Raw genomic sequence first — 9,346 nt, 5'->3', positions numbered from 1 at the left:
CCCTTGTGAGACTGCTTTTTAATAACATTTATCTGGTCTATTGGGAATAGGCGCATTTCAAATGACCCAGTCAGATTTTAAGGTGACGTACGTGGTAATACACATGTAGTTTGTTTATCTGTCAATTCGTCGAGACAGATGAAAAGGGTAAGACAGAAACTGTTTCAGATCATACAGATGTATGCCAGTGTGGATATAGTGTATTTTGTTGTTGCTGGTGTGTTAATAATGTCGGTGCTACCTATTTTACCGGCATTACTTTGTTTTATTAGTATGTAATGTACTAAAAATGTGGATAATAATGATTATTTTGTACAAAACCTGACTTAATCAAGTTAATGTTATCTGGGCTTTTTTTCCTTCTTTGAGAATTGCCCTGGACAGACATTTCCCAATTTTAACACGGACAATTCACATATCTATTACAGACGTGATCTTTTTACAAAAACGGCCGTTTGAAATTGTTAAAACAGACTTTTTGTGCTCAAAACTGTCAAAAACGGCCATTTCACTTTTTAAAAATATGTTTCGTTTCACCGATTTTAATTCCAAATATGCAATTTTTTAAACAATTTTTTTAACTGTTTTTAACTGTTTAAATCGATTGCAATCGTGAATCAATTAAAAATTTAACCCGGTGCAACCGATGTATTAGTTCTAGCGTGGCCAATCAACCTCACCATTAAACAAACAAAATCATGAAAATGGTGTCGCAAAACTCGCCAGGGTTCCCAGCCAACCTGGAAATCAGGGAAAACCTGGAAAAAGACTTTCACTTTTTCCAGTCAGGGAAAAGTCAGGGAATTTGGGAAAAGTTCCTGAAATCAGGGAAAATTCAGGGAAATTTGTTTGGTCAGACTTTCCCTACTTGTGTCGAAAAGTCCATATAATTAAAACAGCAAATTGATTCCTCTGCATGGCTATGGTGGCTTTGTAGTTTACATGTAGCTTAGTGTTCTATTAGTAAATACCTACTTCTTTAAATATCAAGTTCCTCAGTGATCTGCTTGAGCAAAGTAAGAAGAAAGACCCTGAGTTGCCAGGGATCTTTCAACTGGGTAGCTGCACTTTGCACATAGTCCATGATGCCTTCACCACAGGAATCCAGAAAACAGGCTGGAATATTGAAAAGCTGCTGCGTGGCATCTGGTATATTTTTGCAGATTCTCCAGCTAGGCGTGTCAACTTCAAGGACATCAAAAAGAGTGATGTCTTTGGACTCAAATTCTGTGCTACTTGGTGGATGGAGGATATAGGTGTTGCTGAAAGGACTATACAAATCTGGCCAAACCTTGTTACCTATGTCAAGGAAACCCTCAAGAAACCCAAACAAAAGATACCTTCTGTGGCATCTTTTGCAACTCTTCAAGAATTGGTATCCAGTGATGCACTAATCCTGGCAAAGCTAGATGTCTTTATTTCCACAGCCCAACTTGTTCAGCCTTTTCTGAGAAAGTACCAGTCAGACAAGCCCATGATGTCATTTATCACTGATGATCTTCGCGATATCCTGAAAAGTCTCATTTGTAGATTCGCCAAGGATTCAGTGCTGACAGAAGCCTCATCACCCCACAAGCTGGCTTATATTGATGTCAGTGACCAGTCTACATGGCTGCCTCAAGACAAGTTGGACCCTGGCTTTGCAGCAAGGAGAATACTGGAGCAGGCCCTGTAGTGCAAGGCTGCTTCCCCACTGGCAAAAAACATACTTTCTTGTTGCATTCCAGAAACTGTATTCAGCAATGACAATGAAGATATTGGAAATATGCCCACTGAAGTATTCCATGGTACGTGCTCTCCAAGCATTGATTCCCGGTTAATGGTAACAAATGAGCACTCTGCTGTAGAGAATTGCAAAACTGTGTTGAACAATGTAGCAGACAACAAGTGGAGACAAGACCGTGAGTGTGACAAAATGGATTCTAGTTTAAGAATTACTGGGTCTGCTTAAGTGCCAGATCCAGGTGGAATGTGAGCATTTTTATATTGACACAGAACGACTGGACTTCTTCTTTCATTCAGTCACCTGCATACCCCAGAAACCAGAACTTACTGTGAAACCATTATTATTCGTCAGACATTAATTTTCATTTTTTTCCTCCTTTGACCGATGGACGAATTCAAGATCCTAACGAACAATCATGTCCCATATTTGAAACAAATAAGACTGAATTACCGTAGGCATGAGGCATTTAAATCCAGCTTAATCCACGCATATACACAGGGCTCGAAATTAACACTTGCACACTGGCAAAATGCGAGAAAAAGATTGCAAGGTAAGTTATAAGCCACTAGTATTTTTTGCAAGTAAAGAAATAGTGAAAAAAAAACGAGTTATATTGCTAATCGCGTTCGACGGCGTGAATGCTAAACCGTAGGTCAATTTTTTGAATGTCCGAATACCCACATGCGGAAGCGTGCAACTTGTTTGTAGACTGGTATACTTATAGTACAGATACCGGATGGTATTGATACAAAGAACATGAAACAGTCGACTATTCACACTCAAGTTAAATCCGGTTTTGACACAAAGCAGTGCACATTATACAGTGTACTGACAACTGGCATTTCCTGTAAAACGCGAATGCAATAAGGCTGTATCGAATGCATCGACTTCGTTTAGGTATAATAATGTTGATTAGCGCTAATTGTTAACAACTTTATTACCCATCGTGTGTATTGTGTTTTTCAGGGGAGTTGCAGATTATACAGCCAACACGCGGCGAATCCGGATTAGAAATATATTCTGCGCTTTTATTACAAATTAATAAAGAACATATTGATTTGTGTTTGGTTGTCCATGATTGTAATGGAAAAAGACTAATTGGCAATTGGCTTCGTTGTTTAAAACACTCGTTAGCAGTTATTCAGTCCCACTTATCCGCTAATCATAACAAAGAACGTGTCAATGACATAAAATAATAAGGGACAGTTACTTTCACCTGAAATAACAGACTTGTTAATTGGCATATGCCAAACAAGGCCCACCTCCTGCAAGTGACTACCAAGTGTCACCCCTCTTTTCCCAGCACGATTTTTACGCAACCGCGTATTACATGTATTACAAACATTACAAACAAATCGGACGTTTTTTTTTCAAAACCAGAAATGGACGAATTTAAGTGCTGACGAAATAGTCATTTTTTTTAAAAGGGCGAAATTTCGTGCTGACAAAAATAAATGGTTTCACAGTTAAGAGTTGTAGGAAGTGATGCAGCTCCTTCTAAGCCTGTCACATGTACAGGCTGCTGTGGAGCGTGGTTTCTCCATCAATAGTGATCTGCTTGCTCCAAACCTAAAGACCCACTGGCACTCATTGGTGGCACAGACAGTAATCTATGACATATTTAATCTCTTAGGACAGTCTGTTGCTGACTTCGAAATTCCACCATGAGGCCTCCTGCAGTCATGCCTATACAAGGTACACAACATACCTAGATGCACAGAAAGCAGAAACAAAGAATCAAAACAAAGAGAGAAAGAGGGCTGCAGAAGAAAATGAGCAGAATAAAGCAAAGAAAAAGCGAAAAAGACTGGAGCAGACATATGAATCGCTGACGAAAGATGCCGACAAGCAGGCTCTGCAGGCTGAACAAAAGAGCAACTTCACACTGCTGGCAAAGTCAAATGCCTTGAGGCAGAAAGCCAGTGAAGGGGAAGACAACATTAAGAAGCAGAAATGTGTTGTAAGTAAGCTATCTGCTTCCCTGCAAAGGGTCTTGGAACTTTCTCAGTTTGAATTACATTGAATTTCTCTTAATACTGATGTTTGAGGTACTGTTAAAAAATCCTTATGATTAGTTACATGTAATACTATATGAACATTCTCTTAGTACTGTTGTTCCTGTAACTGTTTAAAAATGTTGAATTACTTAACAATATAATCCTATTATTGTTGCAAAACAAACATTAAATGAAAATAAATGAAAAGGCGAGGAAAGGATGGCTGTGAGGATGGGAAGCCATTGCTTTAAATGACATAAATATAATACATGTTATTGTCTGCAATTGCTATTTATTAAGGGTGTTTAAAACAAGAAATAGGTCGAAATTATGATCCTGGAATTTGTATTTTCCATCAGGGAAAACTCAGGGAAAAATCAGAGAATATTGTTCATACAAAAAGCTGGGAACCCTGCTCGCGTTGCTATATTAAAAAGATTTTAAAAACATCAAATACTCCCGATTTATTGCAATTCAAGATTACAATAAAGAAACAAAAGATTTCTACAGCGTTTTTACAATGCACTATCAAAACATACATGGATTAAATTATAAGGAAAGTCATTTTAAAATTTGCTGAAAGCACATGATTCATGCATTGATAACTGAAAGCGAGACTTGTTATTCTATCATCTTATCTGTTTACAATTGTAAATATATGGTTAATTAAAGTATAACTGTGATCCATTTTTGGCATTTATATGAACATTAATTTTAATGCATTTTCATGATGCCCAGTAATTTATTTATTTACATTCTATGTCAAATGCATATAACAATATTACACTACATTAAAGCATAAAAACATAGTTTCACCAATGTTATTTTGACAGCTGTTATTATCAAATAATATATTAATATTTAAATATATTTAAATTTATATATATTATAACCAGGCTTTTTCCGCTCCATTTTGGGAAAACGCCACACTGGAATTTTGGGAATTTCGCGTCGTGAAAACCCCCATTTTGGGAAAAAAATTAATCGCAAAATTCGCTCAATTGGGAAAAATTATCGCATGTAAATTATTTAAAACAGTGTTTCTTATATTTCAAAGAAGCCGTTAACTGGTAAATAACGACTATTTTGATAACTTATTATTAAAATTTTACAAAATATTATGAACATGTGTGATTAGTGCAGGTTTTTTAATCTGAATTTGGGGAAAAGGCTTGGCCTTTTTGAGGTGAAAAAAATCGCGGGAAGCGCCGGATTTTGAGGAAAAAAAGGAAAGTCTTAAATAATCATTAACATATTTTACAGTTCTTAAAACAAATTCAAGGCAACAGATAATTTAATTATGCAATACTTTCTATTTTCTACACCAGATCAGGTCAACTTATATATTTAAAGGGTAAAAAAAAAAAAAAAAATTTTTTTTTTTTGAATTGGGAATTTTTTTTTCAATTGGGAAAAAAACAACCAGATTTGCATTGGGAATGGGGCCGAATTTCGGACCCGTGGCATAGGGCGGAAAAAGCCTGATAACAGTAATAAAAATTAGACATCGTTTGAAATGCAATATCTGACCTATGGATAACCCATTAAGCTAAAAGCTTATTTTCAATGGGGTCTATTAAAAGTACGAGAAAAAAAAATGATCAAGTTGTTATATGATCTAACTTACACACATATACTTTGATGTTTAATGTTTAAACAGTGTATGTATTTATGCTTTGTAAATCTGAAAAAATTAAAATAACTGGTTTTAATTTCTTTCATAAGTTTATTAAGGCAGAGAAGATATTTGCAGGGGTTAGGCTGGTCTATTGTTTTAGATAGAGTTTACCAAACAGAATATTGTTGATACAACTGTTAGTGGTTATTTGTTGAAAGTAAGTGTCAAGGCGATGAAAATATGATTTTAATGCATTATTTACAGAAATTTCAATATAATGCAAGTATTAAACATGCTTTAACTATACTAATTCTTAACCAACTCAATTTCACAATTTGTATAAGTTCGCGACTCGTTTCACAATTTTCAGTTTGTGACTCATTTTTAGCCCCACTGGCCAGAGGCCAGCGGGGCTTATGTCATGGTCCTGTGTCCGTCGTGCGTGCGTCCGTGCGTGCATTAACTTTTCCTTAAAACATCTTCTCCTAAAATACTGGTCCAATTCTGATGAAATTTCACAGGAATGTTTCTGGGGTGAACCTCTTTCAAATTTGTTCAAATTATGCCCCTGGGGTCAAATTTGACCCTGCCCCGGGGGTCACAAAAATGAAAATTTGCTTATATAAGGCCTATTTTGTGAAAACTTTCAAAATCTTCTCGTCCATAATCATTGGCCCTGGGGCTATCAAATTTGGTATGTAGAGACATCTAATAGTCCTCTACCAAATTTCTTCAAATTATGCCCCTGGGGTCAAATTTGACCCTGCCCCAGGGGTTACAAAATTGAACATATGCGTTTATAATGCCTATTTTGTGAAAACTTTCAAATCTTTTTGTCCGTAACCATTGGGCCTAGGGCTACCAAATTTGGTATGTAGAGACATCTTAAAGTCCTCTACCAAATTTCTTCAAATCATGCTCCCGGGGTCAAATTTGACCCTGCCCCGGGGTCACAAAATTGATTATATGCTTATATAAGGCCTATTTTGTGAAAACTTTCAAAATCTTCTTGTCCCTAACCATTGGGCCTAGGTCTATCAAATTTGGTATGTAGAGACATCTAATAGTCCTCTACCAAATTTTTTCAAATTATGCCCCTGGGGTCAAATTTGACCCTGCCCCAGGGGTCACAAAATTGAACATATGCTTATATAAGGCCTATTTTGTGAAAACTTTCAAAAATCTTCTCGTCCATAACCATTGGGCCTAGGGCTATCAAATTTGGTATGTAGAGACATCTAATAGTCCTCTACCAAATTTATTTAAATTATGCCCTGGGGTCAAATTTGACCCTGCCCCGGGGGTCACAAAATTGAACATATGCTTATATAAGGCCTATTTTGTGAAAACTTTCAAAATCTACTCGTCCATAACCATTGGGCCTAGGGCTTATAAATTTAGTATGTAGAGAGATCTTATAGTCCTCTACCAAATTTCTTCAAATTATGTCCCTGGGGTAAAATTTGACCCTGCCCTGGGGTCACAAAATTGAACATATGCTTATATAGGGTCTATTTTGTGAAAACTTTTCAAATCTTCCTGTCCATAACCATTGGGCCTAGGGCTACCAAATTTGGTATGTAGTGACATCTTATAGTCCTCTACCAAGTTTTTTTCAAATTATGCCCCTGGGGTCAAGTTTGACCCTGCCCCGAGGGTCACAAAATTGAACATATGCTTTTATAAGGCCTATTTTGTGAAAACTTTTAAAATATTCTTGTCCATAACTGTATGGCATAGAGCTACCAAATTTGGTATGTAGTGACATGTAATAGTTCTCTTCTTAGTTTGTTAAAATTATGCCCCTGGGGTCAAATTTGAAACTGCCATGGGGGTCACAAATTTGAATATATGCTTATAAAGGTCTTATTTTTTGAAAACTTTAAAAATCTCCTTGTCCATAAACTTTTGGGGTAGGGCTACCAAATTTGGTATGTAGTGACATCTTATAGTCCTCTACCAAGTTTGTTCAAATTATGCCCCTGGGGTCAAGTTTGACCCTGCCCCGAGGGTCACAAAATTGAACATATGCTTATATAAGGCCTATTGTGGGAAAACTTTCAAAAATCTTCTTGTCCATAACCGTATGGCATAGGGCTACCAAATTTGGTATGTTAAAGTGACGTGTAATAGTTTTCTTCTTAGTTTGTTCAAATTATGCCCCTGGGGTCAAATTTGAAACTGCCCGGGGGATCACAAAATTGAATATATATTATAAAGGGCTTATTTTGTAAAAACTTTAAAAACTTCTTTTCCATAACCATTGGGTCTAGGGCTACCAAATTTGGTATGTAGTGACATCTTATAGTTCTCTACCAAGTTTGTTCAAATTTGACCCTGCCCCGAGGGTCACAAAATTGAACATACGCTTATATAAGGCCTTTTTTGTGAAAACTTTAAAAATCTTCTTGTCCATAAACATTGGGCCTGGGGCTACCAAATTTGGTATGTAGTGAAATCTTATAGTTCTCTACCAAGTTTGTTCAAATTATGCCCCTGGGGTCAAATTTGACCCTGCCCCGGGGGATCACAAAATTGAACATATGCTTATATAAGGCCTATTTCGTGAAAACTTCAATAATCTTTCTGTCCATAACCATCCAGCCTATGGCTATCAAATTTGGTATGTAGTTACATCTTATAGTCCTCTACCAAATTTGTTCAAATTTTATCCCTGGGATCAAATTTGAACCTGCCCCGGAGGTCACAAAATAGAACATATGCTTATATATTGCCTATTTTGTGAAAACTTAAAAAAAATCTTGTCCATAACCATTAGGCCTAGGGCTACACAATTTGGTATGTAGTGACATTGTATAGTCCTCCACTTAGTTTGTTCAAATTATGCCCCTGGGGTAAAATTTGACCCTGCCCTGGGTGCCACAAAATCGATTATATGCTTATATAGTGCCTATTTTGTGAAACCTTAAAAAATTCTCCTGTCCTTGACCATAAGGCATAGGGCTACCAAATTTGGTATGTATTGACATCTAACAGTTCTCTACCAAGTTCGTTCAAATTATGCCCCTGGGGTCAAATTTGACCCTGCCCGGGGGGGTCACAAAATTGAACATACGCTTATATGGGGCCTATTTTGTGAAAACTTTAAAGGATCTATTAAGGTGAAGATCTGTAATTATTTACAGATTTTTAAATATTTTTTTCATATTTTATTTATAAAGGTTTTCAAAAAACAATATATATATGCTATTGGACATTACAATAAAAAATAAGCAAAACAACTTGTTTTGCGCTCAAAATAAAGTGTCCTCCAAGTCAATTGTGTTTACAAACAATCAGTTTATTTACATTGCTGTTTACTCGGAAAAGAGAAAGTGAAAGTGACTCAGGTCACCAAAAATATAACGATGATTTTGTACGTTTTCCGGTATCACCCACAAAGTAGGTCTCTTCTAAATGGTTAAAACGTTTGTAGTGATCTAATAAATTACTTTCTGCTGGTTAAAAGTTGTTTAAAATAGAATTAAAATTGAATTTTCTTTCGGCTATTTTTAGCATATTCCACCGCTCTGAGGCTACACATCACGTTAGTTGCAAAAATGTAAACATTTCTTCTTCCATAATTCTTGACAACGTTGTACCTAAGCTGTTTTATTAGAAGTTTTTATGCAAGAGTAACTGAAATCCGGTAAAAATCAGACCAGTTGATATGCATAATAATTGAATTTGTCACCTTTATAGAGCCTTTAAAAATCTTCTTGTCCATAACCATTGGGCCTAGGGCTACCAAATTTGGTATGTAGTGACATCTAATAAATCTCTACCAAATTTGTTCAAATAATGCCTCTGGGGTCAACTTTGACCCTGCCCTGGGGGGTCACAAAATTGAATAAACACTTATAAAGTGCCTATTTTGTGAAATCTTTAAAAATCTTCTTGTTGAAATCATTCAGAATATGGCTACCAAATTAGGTATGCAGTAATATCTTAAAGTCCTCTACCAAGTTTGTTCAAATTATGCCCTTTGGGTCAAATTTGACCCTG

At 36.2% G+C, this 9,346-nt stretch overlaps 1 protein-coding gene across 2 annotated transcripts in view; it reads left to right on the top strand.

Moving 5' to 3' along the window:
• Nucleotides 1–34: 34 nt before the first annotated feature.
• LOC127846093 (metal cation symporter ZIP8-like) overlaps nucleotides 35–9,346 on the top strand; it is a 113,317-nt gene continuing 104,005 nt past the window's right edge. Inside the window, exon 1 of one of the 2 annotated variants that reach the window (XM_052377279.1) lies at nucleotides 35–147. The gene's annotated coding sequence lies outside the window, so the exon portion shown is untranslated. The remainder of the gene's footprint in view (nucleotides 148–9,346) is intronic. The other variant, XM_052377273.1, reaches the window with a different exon arrangement.

Source organism: Dreissena polymorpha, chromosome 1 (genome assembly GCF_020536995.1).
Source record: "Dreissena polymorpha isolate Duluth1 chromosome 1, UMN_Dpol_1.0, whole genome shotgun sequence".
Lineage (NCBI taxonomy): Eukaryota > Metazoa > Mollusca > Bivalvia > Myida > Dreissenidae > Dreissena > Dreissena polymorpha.
The sequence above is the reverse complement of the archived record's forward strand: the minus strand, read 5'-3'. Positions and strand labels throughout refer to the sequence as shown.